This window comes from Rhinolophus sinicus, linkage group LG03 (assembly GCF_036562045.2).
Source record: "Rhinolophus sinicus isolate RSC01 linkage group LG03, ASM3656204v1, whole genome shotgun sequence".
Taxonomy (NCBI): Eukaryota; Metazoa; Chordata; class Mammalia; order Chiroptera; family Rhinolophidae; genus Rhinolophus; species Rhinolophus sinicus.
The window spans coordinates 122,509,425-122,536,193 of record NC_133753.1 but is presented as its reverse complement, the minus strand read 5'-3'; the positions used below and the strand labels follow the sequence as shown (position 1 = coordinate 122,536,193).

The 26,769-nt window shown below is 35.2% G+C and overlaps 1 protein-coding gene across 2 annotated transcripts in view; it reads left to right on the top strand.

Annotated features, from left to right (window-relative positions):
* The window catches only part of KCNN2 (potassium calcium-activated channel subfamily N member 2), a 383,473-nt gene that overhangs the window by 101,376 nt on the left and 255,328 nt on the right, over window positions 1–26,769 (top strand). For both annotated transcript variants that reach the window (XM_019727805.2, XM_074328595.1), the window contains one exon: window positions 12,920–13,005. The gene's annotated coding sequence lies outside the window, so the exon portion shown is untranslated. The remainder of the gene's footprint in view (window positions 1–12,919; window positions 13,006–26,769) is intronic.

Below are 26,769 nucleotides of genomic sequence, written 5' to 3'. Positions count from 1 at the left end.
GAAAAAAATGCTCTACCTCACTAACAATCAGAGAAATGCAAATAAAAACCACAATGAGATACCACCTCACCCCAGTCAAAATGGCTATCATCAATAAATCAACAAACAACAAGTGCTGGTGCGGATGTCGAGAAAAGAGAATGCTTGTGCACTGTTGGTGGGATTGCAGATTGGTGCAGCCACTATGGAAAACAGTATGGAGGTATCTCAAAAATCTGAAAATGGAACTACCTTATGATCCAGCAGTTCCACTCCTAGGTATCTATCCGGAGAAATCCAAAACTCTAATTCAAAAAAAAATTATGCACTCCTATGTTTATTGCAGCACTATACACAATAGCCAAGACATGGAAACAACGAAATGCCCATCAGTAGACAACTGGATTAAGAAACTGTGGTACATTTATACAATGGAGTATTACGCAGCCATAAAGAAGAAAGAAATCTTACCATTTGGAAATTAATATTCTTAATATATTTGCTAACTTGTTAGTCAAGATACCTGTTTCTGTGTTATCAGCTATCAGCTCCAAATACATGAGCTCTCATATCTGGAGATCTTAAGACTTTCCCTCTTCTTCCAGGATTAGTTTTTAATGTTGTTTCAGCACCAAATCCAGGTCACTATTTTTTTCTTTTGAATTTCACTTAAATAGCTCCTTCTTTCTCTTCTCACCATCATCCTTCTTAGCCCTCCTTCCAGACCTTCCATAACTCACCAGCACTGGTAATGGCTCCTTTCCTGGTCTTCCTGCATCCCTTTCTTGACTCCTGTCTATCCTCCACATGACCAGAGAAGTCCTCCTAAAATATTCTTTTCATCCTGATTTTCACCTGCATAACACCCTGGTGCTTCTCTTGGACCATGGAATAGAGTCAAAATGTGACAGCCTCGGTCTCAAGGGTTTACCTAGATCTGGTCCCATTCTGTGTTTTTCCTCTCACGTTGTATCACATCTTAACCAAAAGTCCCTCTATTCCATCCAAGCCAATCTACTGAGTAGCCAACACAATAATAGTTCCCCTTTCTGATTTGAACCTTTTCTCCCATATTTCTCACTTGTGCCTACCCAGATCCATCTTATTACAAATTTATCATATTCCTCTTTCTTTTTATGGACTCTTTCCTTTACTCAACACATATTTAGTGGGCACCTGCACTAGATCTTATCTCCAAAGCTGATCTTAATGGTGCAGCCAAGGGAAATGTCTGTGCCTAGCTCCCTTGTGACTAGTTCCTGCTTTGTAGCATAGCAGAAAGAACACTGCACTGTGAGGAGACCTATCAGAGGAACTGATCTCTGAACGTACAGAGAACCTCATGTTATTCACTTTCTCACCACTTCACAATGTCGATAGATAAAATAGGTACCCAGCACATTTTTTGCTGATGAATGAACTGTACCTTGGATAGGTCTTACCCTTCCTAGGACTCACTCACCTCATTTGTGAAAAGAGGAATTTAAAATAGTGTATCAGACAATAGTTTAGTGGTTACCAGAGTGTAAGGGGGTGGGGAGGTGGTAGAAGAGGGTAAAGGGGGTCAAATATATAGTGACAGAAGGAGAACTGACTCTGAGTGGTGAGCACACAATGCACTATATAGATGATGTATTATAGAATTGAACATTTGAAACCTATATAATTTTACTAACTAGTGTCACCTTAATAAATTTAATAAAATTTAATAATAAATAAAATAAAATGAGAAAAAAAGAAAATAGTGTATAACTGAGGTAATTCCATGATTCTCGTCATTGTACATGTACTTTCTATGGCCATGAATTGTTGGTCAACTTTCTATACCCACACATATTATATTGACTGATCTTTGCAAAAAGACTTGTAAATTCTCAGTAGATGTGTGTTGCTTGATTTCCAGCATCTTAAGCATTATAATATTATAAATCTTGTTTGGGGACATACTGTCTCACCCCCTCCCCTTTCTAAAACATTGTGGGAGTTCTTTCTTGTTCTTGAAAGAAAGGCAAACAGAACATTCCTAACACAGTATGACTGTCTCAAAATGACTTTTGAGAACATTAAGTCTGCTTATGTTTACCACTTGAGGACAGTTCTAGGAAAGAAAACATTAGACTCTTAAATGATACTCATCTCTCCACTGATACCCAATACACCAAACTTACCCAGCGCTGCCATTTACATGCTGAGAGGTGTGAAGAACACAATGGGGGTGTCTTATCACAAAGAATCAAAGTGAGAGCAAATTCTGTCATTAAACTAAAAGCCCCTTCTCAGTCACAAGTGATTTAAATATGTATAAAGCCCAGAAGAGGCTGGTGTGTAGGAAGTGTGCATGTTGTAACTATATTTCCCTGTGGGAATTTAGACACTAAGCTCCGGCTGGCACTGGAACCAGGCCTTTTTATTCTGTTTACTGAGTCCATAGTACCAATAACACATTGTGGGCTCAGATCTTAAAACAAAAATGGGAATAATTCATATTTTGTAAGTAAGATAAGACATACATACTTCTCTCAATCTATGACAGAAAATCAAGCATAGATAGAAATCAGTGCTGCTGTAAATTCAAGGTTTCTTTCTTCATCTGGGTCTTCAAAACTTTCTGAGAGTGTTTATCTGTGTCAATTGCCTTTTCCAGCTGTTGGGATAAAATGCCCAGACTCTTGTCCTTTGCTTAAGTCTCCTTCTGTCCTCATTCTCAGTGGGAGATTTTACCCTCAGCTTCATGGAGAGAATAAAGGCTACTAAGTGATAATTTCCCTTAAATCCCAGCTTTCCATCCATGCCATGCTCATGTCTTTCACTCCTGTTGAAATGCTTGAGGACAGTGTCCAGGCCAGATCTGCTGCATGGCTCTGAAGTGTATTGATCAAACAGTCTGTCTGTGGAACAGTGGATCTCAACCCTGGCTGCACATTGGAATAGTCTGGCATGCTTTTACAAAATGGCTGCTCAGGCCCCACCTCTGGCCAATGAAGTCAGAATTTCGGAGGGTGAAGCTCATGTATCAATACTTTTTAAAAGTTCCCTAGGTGCAGCCAAGCTTACATACCAGTCTGTAGCCTAAAAACTCCACAAGGGCAAGTATCTTGTGTGTGTTGAAACCCGTTCTACTCGCCACTCTTCAGAGCCCCTCTATATCAAGTAATAATGGTAGTATAATGTTTTTCTTCACATGCATACCATTATTACTACACCTTACTTGAGTGAATTTTACTATTCATATAACCAAAGAAAAAATCACGTATAATGCTCTAGTGACTTCTCAGTTAAATTCTAGAGAACCATCCAAATACCCATCAAACAAAATTGTAGTTATTGGTGGTGGTGAGAAGAGAAGCACAAGAGGTAAATTTGTGCCTCAATTATTAGAATTGATATATTCACTATTTCTTAAGTATATTCTTTACCTAAAGAGTTTTAACTTTCTCATTTACATACCTAGCTGCTCAGTGCTTTGTCCACTGAATGTGAGGAACTTTTGCTCTGGGAAACCTGTAATATTTAAGATTGTAGTGATTGGTACATTAAAGGCTGAATAGAACTTCCATGAACATGCAAAGACTTGAGGTATATTGCTATCATGAGCTCTTCCTACAGAAGTTACTAGACAGTGGACATCAGATGTCTAAAATGACTGGAGAAATATCAGTGTAAGGAAATGTGATAGGCATTAAATATATATTTACCTGTAGCAGTAAGACTAAACAGTTGTTACAAATAGAATGATCAGAAATATATATATATATATATGATCATATGTGTGATCATATGATCACATGTATCATATATATGTATACACATATATGATATATACTATATCATATATAACACATGTATGTCATATATATCATATATCATACACACATATATGATATATATATATCGGGAGTGCCAAAAAATGTATACAAGTGGACACTTTGGTCAGCATTGCTCAAGCAGTAGTTCACCATAATCAGAAGTGTCAGGACGCTGATGGGAACCACTTTGAACACATCTTGTAATTACAGAGGTCAAACGTGACTTGTAGTCATCTTTCATCATCGGTATATATTATTACAATTTTAATAGTTTTTTTCCTTTCTTAAAATATGTATACTTTTTGTGGCACCCTCTGTATATAGAGATAGAGATATATATATATATATGTGTGTTTATCTATCTATCCATCTTATCTATATCCAGTTTGCAATGCAGTTCAGTTTATACCTTTTGTGTTAGCCTAATTTTCAGCCTAATTTTAGCCCCCTTCACTCTCAACACTTTTCTGATTTAGTAAATTGTGTAAATGTCCTCGAGTTATGGGAGGTAGTAGCTTGTGTAAAGGCTATGTGCTCTAATAATGCAGATATAGTTTATTAATAATGGCAGAATTGGATGAGTTTACAAAAAATAGTGTAAACTTAATCATTGCCTTTGAAGTGTTGCTAGGATTAACAGGATGTTCCTTTAAATTAGATGCTGGGGGAGAGAAGAAGAAGAAAATGTTGTTTACTAATTTCAGACTAGGAAACCAAAATTTGTGAATGTTTGGGTCTTCTAGCTCTCATGGCCTTCAGATATTCCTTGGTCTTCCCACTTCTAAACCCCATATATTTCATCCCACACCATTGTTGATAAAATTCAAGTGTTACTGTTTTCAGTCATTCTTCCCCACCCACTCATACTTCATAGGTGGGGGACACATGGTCACCACGGTTTGTTGTAGATGTCCATTAGCTTTTTGTTTATCCTACTTTTTCTTAAGGGATAATTCAGGGAGATTTACAACCTACACAGCAACCCCCAGCTTCTTCCTAGAATGCCTCCAGATAAGACATCTCCCTCTTTCTTGGTTTACTTCTTTTTTTCTCATTCAGCATATCCTCCAATAAATGGCCAAGAAACGGTTTGTGTGATGTTTTCGTGTGTGTGTGTGTGTGTGTGTGTGTGTTATAATTTGCATTCCTGAAATGTCTCTATTTTATGCTCACATTTAGTTGATAGTTTGGCTAAGTAGAGCATCCCGGTTAAAAATCTATTTCCTTCAATATGTTGAAAGCATTTCTTCATTTCTTTTTAGCTCCCAGCATTGTTGTTGAGAAGTTTGCTGTTATTACCGTGTTTCCCCGAAAATAAGACCTAGCCGGACCATCAGCTCTAAAGTGTCTTTTGGAGGAAAAATTAATATAAGGCCAGGTCTTATATAATATAAGATCTTATATATTATGTTATATTTATATTATATTATAAAGGTCTTATATAAGACCTAGTCTTATAGTAAAAGTACATTATATGAGACCGGGTCTTGTATTAATTTTTGCTCCAAAAGATACATTAGAGCTGATTGCCCGGCTAGGTCTTATTTTCGGGAAACACGGTATGATCTTCAATTCATTGTTTGTCATTTGTCTTACCACAGCTGTTGCTCTTGCTTCTCTGAAAGTTTTAAGGACTTTGTCTCCATTATTCTGAAATTTCACCAGGCTGTGTCTTAGTATAAGGTTTTCTTCAGATATTCTGGGGATTTGACAGGCCTGTTCATTTCATTCTGGGAACTGTCCTAGTGTTATTTCCTTAATTTTTTTTCCCTTCAGTGATCTCTGTTATTTCTTCCCCAGACAATTTTTATTCAAACGTTGGCTCGTCTAGATCAAATTTTAATTCTGATTCCCCCCTGTTTTTATAACTTTCGTGTTTTTTCCTGCCCTATAAAACATTACCTTATCCACTCACACTTCTTTTGATTTTTTTTGTGTTCTACTATCTTATTGAATTTCTAAGAACTATTTCTTCATCTCTATTCTTTTGCTTATAGCATACTGTTTTAGCTTAATGGGTGTGTTAAAATTACATACAAAGTGGAGACTAGACAACCATAGAGTTGAGGATGAGGTATCAACCCTACCCAAACTATATTGCTTGAAAGGCTTTTGATTTCTCTGGTAATATAACTCCATAAAACTATGCTGTCCTTTCTTCCAATTCGCATTTCATCAAGTGCTTGGGCTAGTAATGCTTGGGATGAATGCTGAGTCATTCATTCAGCAAATACTTACTAAGGACTTACCATGTTCCTGCCACTGTTCTAAGGGCTGATGATGTAGCAACGAAAAAGACAAAGTCCCTGTCCTGAGGAGCCCGTATACTGTTGATCTTTGGGTCCTTATGTTCTCTTGTGGTCAGTCATGGTTACAGTCCGGACATCTTTACGTGGAGTTGATGGATTTAGTCTTTGAGAAATAGGCCCCATTCTTGTAGCCTTCAAGGGCTCTCCTTTGTTTCAAAGCACTCCTCCTTTTTGTAAGATTCTACCGAAGGCCACAAAGAGTAACCAAGACGTGGCATTTTTCCTTCAAGTTTCCTAAAGCTCTAGCCTCAGTGGGCATATGGACAGAATTCCAGGATGCAATCTTGTCTGCACAGCCTGAAGCTTTATAATTCTTTTGTAGGACCTCTAACTTCCTAGTGATGGGGGCTTCTAAAAAAAATGAAGACCGGGCTTGAGAATCTGCTGAGCAGACAAAACCATTTAAGCCACAGGAGCAAATCTACATCTAGCTAATTTCATGAACATAAGTGAAACTTGGGTTATTTTTTATAAATGCCTCTGATATTCATAAAAGAAACTTATGTCATCTTTCTAAAATTGGTATGAGATGATCACCTTTAAATAGTTCCCTACTGTCTGGAAACTTCCATTGTAATACCCATCATCGTTAAGATTAAACCTCCTCATTTTCACTTTATAAGCCTTCCTGTTCCTGAAAACTCCCAATTTGCAAATGGTTCTTACCTGCACAATAAACTCGTGCTAAATACTATTTATTTTTTTGGTGGTTTAAATTTTGCTATTTCTGGGTGTTTGACTTGAACATGTCTCTTTTCTTGCCAAGGAAATTAAGTAGAAGTGTGTTTGAAGTCTTCTCTGGTAGCTTTGTTTTGTTTTGTTGAACTTGCATTTCTACCGTGCTCCTTTAACATTTGTCTATCTTGGTATCGTTCTTACTAGATGCTTTATTTCAATGTCTTTGGGCCTTTGATGTTGGTTCTTATTTAAGCATGAGGTACTAAGAACCACATTAGAAGGTTTGATGATTTTTGAGCCACACAGCAGTGTGATGATGTGAAACCAGGCCCTCCATGGTTAGAATATCCAAATGTTTCATGAGTTAATTAGCTTCCCTACAGAGAAATCTTTTGGTCTACTCCTAGGAAGTATAAGCATTGTCAACCTTCTAGGAGCCAATGGAGAAAAGAGGTTGGGAATCTCACCATATAAATCTACACTTCCCTTGATCTCCCTGTTTTCAGCATTACAAACTCTTCGTGTGCATATCCCTATTTAATGTGTTCAGAGGACTTCTGGTTCAATTTTTCTAGACTTCCAGTCTTATGATAGAACAGGGGAGGTGAATTAGTGCCTAACTACTTCTTACACAAACACCCATCCATCTTCTGATATTCTTTTCAGTCCTTCCTCAGTCCATTTCTCAGTTTATCCATTTTTCAAGCCAAGTGTGGCTTGGCTTGCTTTTTATTTTTCCCCGTTTTCCATTGTTAGCTTTCAGCTTCCTCTAACCAGTTAGCACTTAATCTGCTTTCTGGCTTGCAACTATTTGTTGGCATTTCTTATCTGCCTCATTTTTCCACCAGTGCCTTTTGATTTTGTAAAGTTTGTGCTTTTTATTCCTTTCCTGTCTTTTTAGTTAGACATTGGAAAGGGGCATGCATTTCATCTCCCGTGTTTACTTGGTAGTTTACTGTGCAGTCACCTTCCATGGTAGTCTTCATTATCCTACTATTTAGATAAAAAAGGTACAATAACTTGCTTAAGATACCATAAGTAACAACCCGTACTGCATCGATTAAACCCAGGTTTGAAGTTCTTGCTCTCTATATGAACTGCTTCATAAGAAACAGTTCAAATTGATAGCTTTAAAAAAGATATCAAGCACCGACAACGCTAAATAATATTTATTGAGTGCTTCCCCAGACCCTGTGCTAAATGCTTCACATGCATTATCTAATCCAATTTCATCCTCACAGAAACCCTGTGAGGTATGTAATATTTCTGTCCCCAGTTTACAGATGAGAAAACTGAGCCATGGAAAAGGAACACAGAAAGTAAGAAAAAGTTCTAAACAAATAATGTTAGGACCCTAGACCAGGGGTCAAGAAACTTTTCATAGAAAGAAGTAGTTAGTAAATATTTTTAGCTTTGTGTGTCATATGGTGTCTGTTGCAATTATTCAACTCTTCCCCTGTAGAATGAAAACAGCCATAGACACGGTATAAAGAATGTACATGGTTGTTGTCATGCAGAGTGTCATGCGGGGTCTCTGGTCCTGCTCCCCACATAAGAACACAGGACATGGTGAGGCCAAAAAGGAACACCCATGGAGCCATAGATAGGGGAGCCATACCACTATAGTCTCGCTAGTGGCTGGGTTAGGGACACAGGAAGCAGGAGCCACGTGATCCGCAACCTGCCGTCCACTTCTCTCTGCCAACCAACCTCATTTGCTAACTGCAATCCACGCTTGCCAGACACCATCTTCTTACTAGCCCCCATTTTCTGCTAGCGTAGCCACGGCAGTTATATTAATGGCCAATGGCTCACTGGTTACAGCTGACAGCCAACTAGCCACAGCTGATGGCCATCCAATCACAGTTGATGGCCATTTACTACCTGAGCCAGCACCTTTCCACGTGAGGGCGAGAGCCTGGAAACTGCACTCCTGACTCTGTCCCCACAATTGTGTTCCAGTAAAACTGTTTACAAAAGTAGATGATGGGCTGAATTTGTCCTGTGAACTGTAGTTTGTCCACCCCCACTCCTACTTTTAATCTTTTAAAAAGTAGAAATAATAAATGAATAGCTGGTAACAAAGCTGAGTTCTGCTCCAGCCGGAAAGATTCTTACACTCTTGCTACTAGACAAAGACTCAACTGCACAAGCATTTCAAAGCTTTGATGAGATAATCAGGTGTAGGAACTTAACTAAAACGAGGAGGAAGTTGACAGAGGAAAGGACAGATAGGGGTGGCACACTGCTGAAGCAGATGGGGACAGTTCCCCACAATTTTTGCAGCTCCTTCCTGTGTTCACCACTGTGTTCATCTGGGTGTTGGTGGCTCCCTATGTGGGTCACATGCTTGCTTTCAAAGAATGAGTAATGAAAACGGATTCATGGCACCAAGTCAGCAGCTGTCATTTGAACAAGGTAAAGCTACATACAACCCGGGTGCCTTTCAACCCTCCAAAACCTAAAAAAAAAAAAAAAAAAAAAAAAAAAAAAAATTCTCTGAGGGAAGATTTAAAAAGCAACCTCAATGTTAATCAAAAGGAATAATTTGGTAAAGTCATCCATATTATCTTTCATGTTACAGCCACATGGTTTTGGTAACAAGAAACAGATGATAGTATCAGTTCTAAATGAAGAATGAGACACTCTCTCTCATATTATTCATTTGGAACTAAGATCAGAGGAAAGCTTTACTTATCACCTCCACATAACCAAGGGCTGGAGAAGAGGCGAAAATGTATTGGTTTGGCGACAGAAATATTTTGCTTTGCTAAGAGCGTAACTTAGATAGACTTAATGAAACATTTTCATTTTTCAGAAGGACTCTGTTCACAGTTTGCCTTTGTATTGTATAGGAAGCCAGCACGATAACAATCATTTAAGATTTCGTTCTTACTAAAATATACACTTGTCAGTAAACCAGGATCCTAGGCTCAGATAGAAACTATAATCTCTTTATCTTCTCTGCTACAGTGAATAAGAACAAAATTTCTACAGGATGATTTTAAAGTGGGAAATGTACTTTATATTCAGCTGGGAGAAAGAAGCTAGATAAAGAACAGAGAAGGAGAGTTACTTTTCTTCATTGTAAAACATATTTCTTATACTCAGTTACACTAAACCCTTTCAGCATATTTATTGACAAAAACTCTAAGGCAGGAAGGGCTCATGCTGTGCCAGACATTGAAAAATAGTCAGGTAAATCAGATTAGAACCCAAGACACAAAACTGGTACAAATCAGACCTTCCTTTGCATTCTCTCCTTGATCTGCTCTCTCTGCACATCAAAATTTCCAGTATTTCTGCACCAATCAGTTCCTGGATCTCCTGCCTCCAGTAAGAGACAAGATGGAAAGAACGGATTATTATCTCATCACCAACTGAAAGTCACTTGTAGCCTTCACATTGTTGGAAAACTATCTCTATAAACAATTTTAGAAATTCTTTTTGCACCTTTATGTTAGAAAGTGGATATAAATTTGCCCTGGAACATTTCTGCTTGGGCCAAAAATTTTCAGCAGTTTTTAGTACCTAGAACAAGACTAAGAAATAAACAAGTTTGTGGGTTCCACCACCGAGACTTGGAAGTATTTTTATTAACTAGCCTGCTACCCAAACTATATTCAGGGACAAATGTAGCATTTTTTTGAATTGAGGTATAATTGACGTATAACACTAGTTTAAGGTATACAACATAACAATTCAATATTGGTTCTTTTTCATTCTAATATGGAACTCTTTTATTGAAAAGAATATTAAGTTTGGTCTGATGAATTTACTTCAACTGGGATTCTACTCACTGGCTATGGTTTTCAAATATTCTTGATTCAGTGACTCATTTTTTTCTAACCAACAACTTTCCACTCTCTCTTCAGTCTAACATTACTGTACCAAAAGGAGAGAAATAGTTTGAAATTCCAACAATGTGAGAAAAAATGAAAACCAAAATGTAACTTATTTTCTCAATTTTGGTCTGAGAAAGGAGACTATACTTATCTGTGATATTTGGGTTGGGCTAACATAGAAAAAACTTGATTATTAGCACAGGGCTCTGCATTCAATGACAGTTATGTATGTTCAATTGATTTGAATCAGGTTTAAACACTTTGGGAAAACTTAGGTTGGTGACCCTGAAGTGTGACCTCAGTGCTCCTGAAATCAGTATATACGGACTTCTTAGGACAGAGCATCTGAAGGTGTAGTCTTAGGACCATGTGAATCAGAATCATCTGAGGTCCTTATGTAAAAGATAAATTCCTGAGCTTCATTCCAGATATTTTAAAATAAAATCACTGAGATGGTATCAGTAGATGCAGAAAAAGCATTTGATAAAATCCAACACTCATTTGTAATAAAGCTCCCAGTAAACTAGAAATAGAGAGAAACTCCATCAACTTGACAAATAAGGGCTTCAAAAATCTATAAGCTAACATCATACTTAATGGTGAGACACTGAAATCTACTAAGATCAAAAACAAGGAAAGGACATCTGACAACGTAAAAGCTGGTGAGGATGTGAGCTGAGGAACTCTCATTCATTGCTGGTAGGAATGCAAACCATTACAGTCACTTGGGAGGATGGTTAACCTTGCAGACCAAACCTATAATATATTTTTGAGGTCCTAGTTTAGCAAATAATACATTAGAAATGTATATTTGGAACTTCTAATTAAAATGCTATTATTAATTGATGATTGACCACCTCCAACACCCCCTGACATAACAATGCTGGACAAAATATTTTAAAATATATATTTAAAGTATCTGGATGCTATACCACTATGGCAGTGAGCAAAAGGAAAGGGAAAAGTTTTGCTCAAAAAGAGGAACACAAAACCTCATGAAAGATGGCTAGTAAACTCAGTAAGTGGGTTACCTATCATTTGAAGAAATACAAATACTAAAGCAATCTTCCAAAACAGATTTTTAAAACAAGTATTTTTGAAATCCTGAAAGGACAAAAAATAAGTATCATTCATAAAACAAGAAAAATAAATCATGAAATACAAACAGAAATGTGACTAAAGAAAAGGTAAAACAAAAAGAACCAATTAGAAATTGTGGAATTGAAAACTATAGTCATTTTTTTATTAACAAATTGATATAACTAAAGAGATAATTAAGAAATTAGAAGATCCAGAACAAAACACTGAGTTTAAATAAAAAGTAAAACTAAAGTTAGACCCAGATCTAACTTTTCAATAGTTCCAAATATGTCTAATATGTGTTCTAAAAATTATACATACACACACACACACACACACACACACACACACACGCGCACACACACACAGAGGGTGCCAAAAATATATATACATATACACATGTTAAGGAAAAAACTGTATTAAAATTGTAATAATATATACTGATGACAAAAGATATATAACAAATATATAACAGAAGATGAATACAAGTCACATTTGATTTCTGCAATTATAAGAGATGCTCAAAGTGGTTGCCATCAGCATAATTTTAATACAGTTTTTTTTCCCTTTCTTAAAATGTACATACATTTTTTTGGATGTATATATATACATGTATATATATATGTATACATATACATATATATGTATACATATATATATATATATATATATATATATTCATATTCAGTGGTTAAAAAGGATAGATTTGAAAAAATGAGTATCTTTTGAAATGAAGAAAGACGTAGATCCTGAGACAGATAGTGACCAAAATGTTGAATATGAGAAGTAAAAATTGAATCCTATATACAGTATAGTGACACCACCACCTTATATGACACTTTTGTGTGAAAAAGAAAACAGTACCCTCTGACAGATGCTGTCCTTTTATTTCATGCTCGAGTGAGTGACTCTTGGCCTAGTTTTCAGCCCATATTCCTTTGTATAGGACAAGAATTATAGAACTGTACATGCTGTTGGCCCTAGATGAAAATGAAAGAATCTAATTAGGAATTGTTTTACAGATTCCTTACAAAGTAGCAACAGTTACACTAACTGATTTTTTCCCCCAAGTGTTAATACATGCTAGAAGGCAGTAGAATAAAATCTTTAAATGCGGAGGGACAGGTAATTCTAACCTACGGCTCTATACAGGACTATATTATTGTTCAAGAGTAAGTATAAATAAAGTTTTGGATAATCTAATAGTATTTACTTCTTACAGATTCTTGCTGAGAAAACTACAAAAGGATGGACTCCAGCAAGAGGAAAAGTGAACCCAAGGAATGGAGTGGAAGATAAACAATAGCGGTGAGTGAAAATAGTAGTAAAATATATACGTTTAATTCAAATGTAAAAATGGTGATCATTGAAAAAATTGTTAAAGTTAGGTGAGTTGAATTTACTTTAATTGGAGTTTCCTCTCTGCATATAGTTTAAACTATTTCCTTTTTCAACTATTAACAGCTCATTTCTCTTGCTAGTTGACCATCACTGTGCTAAGAAAAGACAAACAGTTGGAATTTCAATAACGTAAGGAAAAAAGCAGAAAGTAATTTTTTATTTGTTATTGTAATCCCTGAGAAATCTCACCTTGTTCTTAAAAAAGTGACTTCCATGTAAAACATGCTCAAAAAATATTTCTTGAGTGAATAAATATATTCTTAATTAAATTTTAAGAATAATTTCTGATGAAAGAGCATTTTGATGGGATTACATATCAGTGTATAGAATCATATCCTTGGCTTATATTTTACCAGAAGACGGTAATAAAAATGAAGCTGTAATTAAAAACATTTTACAGTGTCTATATTGATGATGTGCTTCAAAGAATAATTTTGGGGGAGAAAATTTTCTGTAGAATTGTTTAGGTCTTTGAATAAATTAATCTTAGGTTAAAAAAAATTACTTGGTTTTATGTGGACAAAAACAAAAAAATGGTTCTTAGCTGGAAAGGAGAAACATTTTTAAAGATAAAGTTCTTAACGATGTTTTCTTTCAGGATATGTTAGCCTGTTGTTTTTTTATGGAACAGACTATCCTAAGCTTTTTACCTTTACTTGCTCAGCCTGGAAGCAATTTCTGGGTTGAGACATTATTGCTACCCTAGTATTTATTTAGGGCAATCTCAGTGATGGCCTGGCAGTTCCAACCTTGTGGTCAAATCATCATTTGGGCAAAATAAGTCATTCTCTTACACTTTTTCCCACATCCATCTCACCAGTCAGTATTTGGGCACATTTAGGGTACTGGCACTAATAACAAGGTCCTTCTGTTGATTTTCTGATTACCTTAGAAAGGCATTGTTTTTGTCAATAGTCTCATGACTGCTGAGTCTAAGACGTTAACGTTAAAAGCCAGACTTTTCATGTACCAGGTGGTTCTCGTCTCAAAATACGTGTTTACTTGGACCTTCCTGTCTTATGTATGTTGTATTGTTATTTTATCTGGAGTTTTTTATTATTAACACTGGTGACGTGACTACCTCCTGAGAGTAAGCTGTCACAGACAGTATATATTTGGACTCAAATATTTAATCACTTAAGACAGCAGGATGAATGTCGGCTCATAATCCATATTGAAACCTCTTCTGCTTTTATGCCTTTTATATTTCTGTCCATTGGCAGCCAGGTAGCATCCACTGATTTTCCACAAAAATAAAACATAAGTCTAAAAAATATCTAATCATTTTTTGCTCCCTTTTGCTACATATTTCAAGGAAAATATATAAGTTGGGTCAAGAGTTGAAGAAATTTAAATACCCGGATGAAGTCATACTTCAGTTGATGGTATCCATTGTTTGACATTAACATTTCCCCAGGCTTGGGTAGAGAAGGAATTCATGGTTAGTCTACTGAAATGAAAAGATTTCCAAAGACATACAGTGAGGATTCTGGTGGATTGGGCATCAGAAAAACTTTTTTGGAGAAAAATTTCATGAAAATGCTTTATTTACCCTTTCAAAACCATCTTGAACTAACTCTTTTGAAATTATGATAAGGGACTCATGTCCATGTTCCTTTAACTGTATTTTAAATGTTTCAATAAAACATATCAATAGTATGTAATGTTTTGCAGATGTAATATAACTAATAGTTATTTTGACAATAAGACAGAATTTGCACTGGGCACTTGAAGACAGCCATGATAGGTACAGAAGTATATAATTCAGAGTCCATTTAGGAGATAGAAACCACAGCAATTTTCACGGAATTTAATATAAAGTGTTTTCAGCCAGGAATTGGATATCTGAAAAAGGGAACAGTAAGGTTTCACAGAACATTCCTAGGGCTAAGTGAATAAAGGGAAGAGGTTAGGATTGCTAAAATTTAGAAACTTGGATGAGGGACTCACGGAGCTTGGACTCAGACTTCTGAGGAGGGGTTGTTGCTGAACTGTGTTCGTGCCTCAAGAATGCCACAGAGGTGCTGCATGGGACTGGGAGCTAACCCTTTGAGGAGGGAGCACCAGTTGGCTAAAACTGGGTCTTGTTAGAGACCATAGTGATGTTGGTTCTGTCAGTGTTGGAGGAAAAAAAAAAAAAATGTAACTGGAATTAACTGCACTACCGGAACAACCAGCTCCTGGCAGGCCTATCTTTATTGGGTGATGCTGAAAGTAGCAAGAATCAAAACAGAAACAGAAAATAACCTAGAAGGAAAGTACCCTTATTCTCTCTTCTTGTTTACTCTCTGTCTAGCGCTCCTTGTTGTCAAAGCCTAACAGTGATCCAGCTAACAAAAGAGAACTGTTTTGCAGAGTCCCACCCTCAGAATCACAAAAAGTGAAGAATAGAACAGTGGATTGGAAGCTAAGAGGTGATAGTTTAATAATGGGCACAGGAAAAAACAACAACAACAACAAAACCAAGATAAAATGGATTTGGCTTACTTGCCTTCTATATGATTATTTCATGAGAAATATGTTCAATACTTTCAGCTTTCATATTCTAGGTAAAAGTAACCATTTCTCAGAAAACAATTTTCTTGCTGAATTAATTTAATGGAGTGTGAAAAGAAAGTAGTTGGATAAAAATGGTTGGCTGAACACATGCATGTGCTTCCCCAAATCTCTTAAAATAGCTGAAAAGGTACTTTTTAAAATAACCTTAATTATGTTATAAAACAATAATTCATGACAGAAAGAAAGCAGATAAGGAAAATGGGGAAGCAGATGAATTTGATTCATGTAGAACAGCACCCTAGAAAAAAGCACAGCTCAAGAGATAGAAGGCATAGGCCACTGCAGATGTCGGAATGATTCCCTGGGGAGCTGCAACCTCAAAGTCAATGACTGCAAGAAGCGGTTAAAGCTTCTGGAACATTGGGATCAGTCATTTCTTTCCGAGGAGGAAAACCAGTCAGTCACCTTTTTTCCTCCAATACTGCTGAGCAGTGAACAGTAGCAGATTGTTGTCACAATAAAGTGATGCGTGTAAGTCGGCTGTGAGACCAGAGAGGTGGTCCGTTGTGTGGCGAGTGATTTCTAGGAGGGGCATGGAGCCAGGGAGCAGAAGATGAGCTATAACCTTACCTATAAGACAGCCCTGCTCTTTTCCACAAGCAGGAAGCAGGCATCGCAAAGAGTCAAACATTGGCTCTGGAATGCAAAGATGATCAGACAACCAAGAACTACATGAGGAAATGTGCCACTATGAAAGAGAGTCAATAAGTTCACCAAATAGATGACTTCATGCCTGCAAATTTAGTTATTTGGATAAACAAACAAATTATAATTGATATCGAAGAAATAATATATTTTAAAAAGCCATTATTGGAAGAAAAAGTCAGTATCTTGGTAATTATAAATTGTTGGTCATTTAAAAATAATCCTAATTATAAAATAATAATTCGTGACAGAAAGAAAGCAGATGGGGGGGAAAAAAAGCAGATGAATTTGATTCATGAAGAACAACATGGATCAACAATAATAACTTAGACCAATTTAAATACCTGGATAGAAATTTCAGTATCTCATTGGTTAGCTTAATGGCAGAGTAGACAGAGCTAAAGAATGAATTAACAAGTCAAAGATTTCTTTAGTATAGAGAAAGAAAAACACGAATTAAAAATGGCTACTGTAAACAATGATTAGAAAATTTATGTTATTGGGAAGATGGGTCCAGAATGTGTAATATACCTGTCTTCTAAGCATTCCCAGTACATAGAACAGAGAGGGTGGAATGGAAGAAATGATCAAAGGCATTATTCATAAAACATTTTCCAAGTGAAGTACAACACTAATTCAAAGGGTCCACCAGGTTGTCAGTGGATTAAATAATAAAAGACACATGTCTCTGGCTCTTGTGTTCACTGTTATATCCCTAACATATAAAACTAGGCTTGGCACATAGTAGGTGCTCAATGAATATTTATTAAATTAATGAATAAAGCTGAACATAAAATGGTCAATTTTGAGAATTCCAAAGATAAGAAAAATATCCCAAATGTCTACAAAGAAAAAAAAAACGAGAAAAGAAGCAAGAATTACATTTGCATTAGACTTAACAATAAAAGATACTAAGTGAGACAAAATTTCAAATTCTGAGGGAAATTGATTTTGAACCTGATATCTTATAGTCAGTTACATGAACATTTAAGTGTGAGTATAAACTAAAACATTAACAAATATACTAAGACTCAGAAATATCATCTACAGATCCTCTGTAGAAATATTTAAGCTTGTGCTCTGGCAAAACAAAAATGAATTGAAGAAGTGAGCAAATAAACCAATAAAGTATGTAGTCAATCCATGTAATTATACTTCATTAAAAAAATATAACAATCTGAAACCAAAATCCCCAAATATCTCATCAGAAGAAATAGTGGGTCAGGGGATTGGGAAGGGTTCAGCGGGGATTACACAGTAGGAGGAAGAAAAAAATATTCTATTTTCTTTAGTAGGTGAAAAAATTAAATACATTTAATTGTTTTGAAAAATATGTTTCAACATAAGAGAAACCAGGAAAAAATGTTTTTAAAATTCAAAGTATATAAGAATCTTTTAGAGTATTTGGTCTTTAAAAATGTTGGATCGAATGAAATGAGCTTTCCTTTTTTTAACTTTAAAAAAAAAAAATTTCAATTACAGTTGGCATTCAAGTGCACAGCATAGGGGCTAGACATTTATATAACTTACAAAGTGATGCCCCTGATAAGTCTAGGTGCCACCTTACCTGGCACCGTATATAGCTATTACAATGTTATTGACTATATTCTCTATGCTGTACTTTATATTCTCATGACTATTTTGTAACAGCCTATTGGTACTTCTTAATCCCTTTACCTTTTTCACTTATTCCCCCAACCCCCTTCCCATCTGTAAACCATCAGTTTCTTCTTTGAATCTGTGAGTTTGTTTCTGTTTTGTTTGTTCATTTATTTTGTCTTTTAGATCCCGCGTATAAGTAATATTTGTCTTTCTCTGTCTGACTGATTTCACTTAGCATAATACCCTTCTGGTCCATTAATGTCATCACAAATGGTAAGATTTAATTCTTTTTATGGCCAAGTAATATTCTACTCTATATATGTGCCACTTCTTTTTTATCCAGTCATCTATTGATGGACACTTAGGTTGCTTCCATATGTGGGCTATTGTAAATAATGCTACAATGAACATAGGGGTGCATGTATCTTTTTAAATTAGTGTTTTGAATTTCTTTGAATACATACCCAGAAATGGGATTGCTGAGTCATATGGTAGTTCTGTTTTTAATTTTTTGAGGAACCTCCATATTGTTTTTCATAGTGGTTTCACCAATTTACAATCCCACTAAGAGTTCACAAAGTTTCCCTTTTCTCCACATCCTCACCAAAACTTGTTTGTTGATTTATTGGTGACAGTCATTGTGATAGGTGAGAGATGATATCTCATTGTGGTTTTAATTTGCATTTCAATAAAAGCATTTGTAATTATGATAGGTAGTGTCAGTCCTCTGGCAAAGTTTATCATTTTATACTCTATCAACAATATTTAAAAGTGCTTATTTTCTTACCTTCACAATACTTGATATCAAAATGATTTTCCCCTCAATCTGATCATATTTTGCAACTTGCCCTTTATTATAATAACAGTGTATCATAGCTATCCCTTGAGGTCAATAAAAAGAGATCTAACTCATTCTTTGAAATAGCTGCATAAGGTTTGATAGTAGCTGGTACTTATTAAGATTATGCCTGTTTTGTTGTTGCTATTGTCAATAATCATTTTTGAATAACTATTCTTGTGTAAAGAAAGATTGGTAGGTCAGATTACATGTGAATATCTAATTTTAGCAGACACTATTGAATTTCTTTCATTTTAACCTATTCGTTTTCTGACCACTCAGTCCAAAACATTGTTTTAATGCACTTAAACTTATTACTCTGAAAATTTTTGTTCATTCACTTGTTTTCCTGGAATTTTTATTCTGTTCATCTCTAGAACGCAACCTTGTATAGGCAGGGACTTTGTCCAACTTGCTATCTGCCCAATATTTATATTAGTCAGTGGGTTACTGAATGAATGAGTGCATGAATGAATGAATGCAGCAACTGTGAATGAAAAACATACAGTGTCTTCCTATCTCCAAGATTTCGTTCGTGCTATTCTCTCTGCTAGAAATATTGTTACCTGTCAAATTGTACTTATTCTTCAAGGCCTACTTCCAATTCCTCCTAATTCATGAAGCATCCCTGATCGTCTTCCTCTCAGAAGTGATTTTCTCCTTTACTCTGTACAGTACTCCCACACGTAGCCCATTCTGGCTTCCACCACAACAACATCACAGCTGTCATCTCAGTAAATTATAAACTACTTGAGCAGTAAGCCCATGCCCATTCATCTTTCCATCCTCCAGAGCACCGATCTTTGTACCTTGCACTGGCAGAATTTTTCATTTAATTGAAAAGTTACCATGAGTTCCTTAGTATTTTTAGTAGCAGGCTTAGTAGAAAAATACTGAAATTTGGAACCAGAAAAAAAAGCTCTGAAACCTAGTTCTGTCACTACTAGCTGTACAATATTGTTCTGAATTAACATCTATACATCTCTTTCCTCCTCTGTTATGAGGATTATAATTGCTAACTTGCAAGGTTGCAGTGAAGAGTAAACTTGAAACATGTACATATGAGGTGCATGTGAAGACTCTGTACGAAGCATAGCCTTGGAACATAGTGGATGGGTGTTTGGTGATTCATTCATTCACTCAGGAGACATTTGAATGGCTGCTTTTGCCAGACACTGACGATGATGATTATGGTGATGAAGTCTCAAGTCTTAGCAAAATTGTCACTGATAACATGCTTGTCATTTGGGGGAGGATGAAAAACAAGGAAATACATTTTAATCTAAGCAAGAGATTTGAAGTTCAGGTATATCCTATGTTGGAACAACAGAATTTCAACAGTCTTGAGATGTCCTTTCAAGTTCTTTAAAATCAAATTCTATTTCATTGAAAAATTAGTAAACATAGAGCCCTTTCAGAATATAAACCTCAAAATAAAATGAAGAACATGTGAATTCCTTTTGAGGTTCTGTTAGTGGCAGTAAACAAAATACATTTATAAAGTTTACTAACGTGGGGTAAAAGAGAAAATCTTGAATATGCATTTAAATAATAAAATGAAACTAAATTTGACGACTGCATTTTAGATTTAAAAAACACTCCCAACCAGATTTTAAAAGCAGTCAATTTAAAATGTATGACCTTTAACCATGTTTCTAATTCTTTTAAATAAAGTCATTATGTTGTATTCTGCGCCTGGGAAAAGAATGAAGTTACTAACAATAATTGGAAATAGTTGGAATTTTTTCTTTAATCAGTACAAAGACCAAAATAGCAGTATAATGCCTGAAATTCAAATTTCAGCAACTTTTTTTATGTCGCTCCATTTCTGCTATGTAAATGAAGCTTTCTTATCGGTTCCTTACTTGAAAAATATATATTCATAATTTTTCACCCTTCTTCATTATTTCATTAGGGGTTCAGAAAATGCAGAGTGTTGTCAATCATATGTGAGAAAAATAGTGACTGTGGGCTTAATATGATTTAAGCTTCATATTATTGCTTTCTTTTTGTACACATGAAATCTGTCATTTATATTTTTCTCTTTATAGGCGTTACAATATTTTACTTTCAAAAATAAAAGACAATAACAGCAATAAACAATCAATTTCATGGAATATTACCTAATGCCCCTAAAATTTTTAAAACATCAGAATAGATTATTTCAGAATATAACAGTAAAATAAAATAGTTCAAAGAGAAATTAATTTGATATCTTTAATTATTGAAATAATTTAATTAATAGAAAAATTAAAGCTTCAAAAATATTATGATTACCCTAGAGATGACAAAATAATAACACTGATCCTTTTTCAAGATGTCAGATGAAGATATTTTCCATTATTTTAGTAAGTGCTCATTTTAAAAAGGATTTATGTGATAATGATTATTTATTTATTTATTTACTTCTTTAGAATTTTGAGTTCTGGAAAATGTGAACTACTGACTTGTTTTCTTTTATCATCTAATGAGAATTCTACCACCAGTTTGTGCATTTTCTTTTTTGTTTTTGTTTTCTAAGAGCTCTCAATTTACATTCAAATACAATTATATTACCATTGTCATAGTTACCTCCTCTTTTTTCCTAAAAATCACTTGCTTTTTATCTTTCTGTATATCTTTGTGTTTCACATGTGAGTTCCTGAAGTTCTTTCAATTATTATAAATTTATAAAATTCTTTTTCTTTAAAAATTATATTTGTTACTTACTTTAAGAAATGAAGATATGGGAGTAACAGTTAAATACATATACTTTTTTAAAGCAAAGCAAAACTAACTTTGTTTTGTTCAGATTTAATTATTGGCAAAGTCTGATTACTATTGTGATACTACCAAAAAAGGTGGAAACAATTGGACCTTTGAAAACAGTTGGCAATCTGGAGATGATGGGACAGAGAAGTAAGTCCCCATTTTAGTGCCACAACTAGGGTGGGAGGTAGAGACTGAAAGAAGTCTGAGACCTAGAAATGGACTTGAGCTTGCACTGGATACATCCTCACAGCTGGAGCACATCTCACAAAATCTTTTCTCTTTTTGCTTGGATTGAATGCCAGGTATTTTAGATATACCAAACTGTTACAACAAATAGACCTAAAAGTGGAAAGTGGCTCAAACACAATAGAAGTTAAAGAGTTTGAGTTAAGGCTAAGAGATTACATTTCTTTTGAGATGGATTGGCAATTAATTTTGACCTTTAAATATATTTATTTCCAAAACAGAATTACGTATAAAGGGTAAGTTTTGCGTTAAAGAAAGAGACTTCATTTCTGAGAGATATTAACAATGATAGACCCAAGGAGTAGTAATGGCCTTATTTTAAAATTGCCTGGGGAAACTGGTCTGTTCTTTGACATTCAGGCTCTTTTTACGTGATGGTAGATGACATTGATTATCAGCATAATCAGTTATGCTGATAATGACCACTATCGTCACATCTATTAGCTTCCTACTTCTAATATTTTTCTAACCCAAGTGTAAATTAAGTTTGCTAGTTATGGTTTAAAAACTGTGACAGCCAATTAAGAGAAAATTTAGGCTGAGTTGGTTGGCTGAATTTTATGTAATTAGGAAGGTTGAATCCTCCAGAGCCCTGTCCATCCTTGGATAACTTAATCACTTCTTATCCTCTTCTCCAATTTCTACTGTCCCAAGAAATGCTCTGTTTTTCTAGTAAAACCTTCTACTTGGCTTCGGCTGTTACAGGTAGACAGATTTGTAGGATAATTGGATTTGAGGTCATTAGCATCTGAGTTGGCAAAAATAAATTTAAATGAATTGAATTCTAAGTATTGAATTCAGTTAAAAATGCCATTTTAATCCACGGATTTCATTGTGTTGATTTTTGTTTTGTTTTTTTACTTTTAAAAGTTGTACTGATATCCCAAAGATAAATAATATTGCAAAAATGGTGGTAATCCCAGTATCTTTATAGTCCACTGTGAATCTGTGATACGACCACACTTTTCTTTCTTTTTTCATTTATTTTTTTTAATTTTAATGGGGAATATTGGGGAACAGTGTGTTTCTCCAGGGCCCATCAGCTCCAAGTCATTGTCCTTCAATCTAGTTGTGGAAGGCACAGCTCAGCTCCAAGTCCAGTAGCTGTTTTCAATCTTTAGTTGCAGAGGGCGCAGCCCACCATCCCATGCGGGAATTGAACCAGCAACCTCGTTTAGAGCTCGCTCTCTAATCAACTGAACCATCCAGCCACCCCTTGGCCATAATTTTTATTGTTTTGAGTTGAAATAGAACATGGCACATAGAAGTAAATTATTAAGGTGAGAGGCTTCACTGAATGGAGAATTAATGGTGTAGTCTGAAATGGAAATAGGATCACAGCATGACATCAATCCTATTTGCTCTACAAGTTATTACATTAAATTTAATACTAAATTAGTACAATACAAATGTGTAAAATTAATGGTCAAACTTAAATCATGCAGTATTTTCTTCTCTTCCTTTATAAATTATAAAAATTGCATTAAACAAAGAAAAACTAAATATTCACCAGTAACCATCAATAACCTTTTCAAATTTGCATATTGCCTTCCAATCTGTCCATGTAACATCCCATTTATAGCAAGGCTTTTTATGTATTCATAAGGATGCATAACTATATTTATAATAGGGACGTATTATAATAAATCAGCCTTCAGCAAAAGTTTTCCCAAATCTTCTTTATTACCTTTAGATGATCTCCTTTGTTAAAGTGTTTAATAAAGAACTCTCATTGTATTATCTTCTCTCACTTAAAAAGTCCTGTTCTTTAACCCTGTGCTGTCACATAGTTTTATCTTAAAGACAAATTTTAATAAATTGATAATGAAGTCTCAGAATACTGTGTTGAGAAGGATTCTGAGTCTTCATAAGATATCAGCAGATGATTGAGTAACAATGCTGCTCATGGAAGTAGGAAGTGCTTTTGAAGAAGAAAATGTTTATTATTGATTTCCACAGGTATTTTCTTTTTGCATTCCATTTAGTATTCTTACCAGATACAAAAATAATTTAGTCTTTGGCTTTTTAATTTTTACTGCTTGTGACAGTCCTTTTTTAAATTGATAGGCAGTTTTGAATCCTTGATTATGCTTTATTTCTGGGTCAGTTGGAGTCACTCTTCATGTACCTTAACATACAAATACTATACATGTGGACCACTCACATGTGTGAGAATGTATTTATTTCTGTCTTAGTACATGAAAAATGGCGTTTAAAATTGTGCCACAATCTTTTCTCATCATCATTTGCATGTTTCTTCCTTGGCTCCTTGTATTTTATAATATGCAGAAAATGTCTGGAGCTAGCTTGGTTTAGGTCCTTTGTGGAAAACCACTTTCTCTTTTCTGAGCTAATATATGCAGAAATTTTTTCTTTATTTGTATAGTTTCAGAAATTCAGAAATTCCTTTTTGTTTGTTACAATTCAAAAATTTACCAATAGGTGTATTTTAATCAGTTATACTTAGAACACAAGACTTTTCAATTTGCTCAGACAATATTGAGTGGTTGAGTGGGCTTTATCGCTGATTGCTTTTGTTCTGATTCTTCTGGTTTCATATTTAAGAAAAATACATACTTGTTTGCATGTTTGATTCTGTTTTTCATCCTCTACATCAATCATCACTTGCATTATTTTAATTTTGTCCTATTCTTCTGAGTTCTGAAAAGGTTTTTGAGTTTTTCACACCCTTCAGTGGTTTACATCTCCTTAGAATTGATACTTCTTGCTACCACCTCTAACGTGAATTTTAACTTGGCTATAGTATTTTTTTAGCAACCCATTCTTATTCATTTGACTTTTTGCTTCAATTAGGTATTTATAACAATCACCTTTTATTTTACAGCAGCCGTGTCTCTTGAATTTTATTGAGGATGTCAAACATTTCTTGAAAGTTTTCTTCTGATTCCTGTTTTGAATTATTTTCAGAAGTACTATTTATCTTCTGAATCTTTACCTTATTTGACCATATTTTCATAGGTCACATGCATTTTTTCTCTCTTATCCTCAAACAATGTGTCAGATCAGAATTTTCAATGAACAGGAAGAAGCCTGAATTTGGTTTTGCCCTTTGTCTACATGTGTGATGGACAGTTTTCCTTCTCAGGTAAACAAATTGGGCTGAGGGTAGATATATGGTTTGCACTTAAATTCTAATATTCTGTCAGAATTTCATAGAGTATATTCTGTTTTGCTCAGGTGCCGTTTTTATTTTTCCCCCAGGGCCTTGTTATCTCTATTACACTGAATTAATGCAGTATATCAAACAAACAAACACAAATTCTAGAAGAATTAGGGTATTTCTTTATTCATAGATTCTTAACTCGATAAGATATCATTTTGAGGAACACTAATTCAAAAAGGCACTGTGCTACTTCCCAGTTTTCAGGGATCGGCAGTCTGCAGTGTGTGTTGAATGCGGTGGTAGTGGAGGAGAGGGGAGTGAGGAACAGGGGCAGAGACAGCAGTCTACTTACCCTGTGGGGTAGTATCTAGGGATTGGAGCAGAATGGCTGCCAATCTCGTGAGCAGTGGGCCTCCCTGGAACTGACTAAGGAGCAAAGACCCGTCAAGTGCATTGGCCTGTTCCACTCTTTTTTAAGGTAATCTTAATACCATGAAGCAAGTCAGGATATTTCATGAGCTAAGGCCTGGACAGGATTTTTCTCAGTGTGTCTTTTTTAGGTTGCAGGAGGAGGGGGCAATGGAAAAAACCACTTTAAGTTTCACAATTACCTTCTTTGTAAACATGAATATTCTTTTGAAAGCTTTGTTTTCTCATTTCCTCCCACAAACAAGCGAAAGAAGACACCCAGGGCATCATTTCAAAGTCTCCCCTCTGCCCCTACCTGCCCCAAGGAAATTGGGCTCGCTCTTTCATCAACGTAGGATTGACCTAACTACCATTCCAAACAAAATAGCACAGTTACTTTCCTAAGCATGTTTATAAACTATGCAAATCCAGCTTGTCCTTTGCTCCATTATTACATCCATTATTTGGTTTCATTATAAAACATTTGAGGGTGAGAAATAATAATTAATGCAATTAAGTTTTCATGGTGTAAAAATTCCCTAACTTCAGTGAATTTAATGGAACTCTAGCCCAGAAATGAAGACAAAGTCATTACCTTCATTTTAACAGTGCCAAATAGAACAAAATAATCATTCTGAAATTCAAAATATTCTATAAATGAACATTGATTATTTAATAGAAAGCCTCTAAACTATGCATACAGATTACCAGAGTGTATATATTTTTCTTTATGTTTCTGGATGAATAGATTTAGAGAAAGAGGGAGGACTGAGGCCTAACTATTCATTTTTAAAGGACTTACCTCTGTCATCACATTGCATCTTGCCTGAAACATCGATGAATATGCATCTCAGCAATCTTTTCCTCTTTGTCTACTTTGAGATTAAAATGCAGTCAACATTTCTTGGAAAACCTTTAAGCCTTAGACCCTATACTAATATTTTCATTTATTTCCTAATGCTCGCAACAGCTAATGGGGAGACTGGAGTATAACAGCTGGTGGGTGATATGCTCAAGACCCCCCAGCTGGTCAGAGGAGAAAACTAGTAGGAGTAAATGTAGGGAAAGTACACCATGCTGTTAGGGATGTGAACTGATAAGTGCAGTGCATTCTAAGGCTGCCCAGTTTGAACTATTCTGGTTCCATTTTTCCCTCCTTAGGTGAGGGGTATATAAGTGTCTGTATGTATGGAAACACCTATAATTGAATGGATCATATATATTTTTCTGTCCCTTGAGACATGAAAGTCCATGTTATTCTTAAATTGGGTATATTGACCATTGGTACTATTTAGATAATTTAAAATAGTTATTTATCTTTCCAAAAGCTACTGATATTATCTGACAATTGTTAATTTTCCCTGAAATATTTATACCAAGAATAGCTATGTGTGTATGTGGTGAGCTTGTAGAAGGCTAGAGAAACAAGTTTGGCTTCTATTTTTTTGTCTTAAAATCCACTGGGGTTATTCAAGATCATTCTTTTCTTTTAGAACTA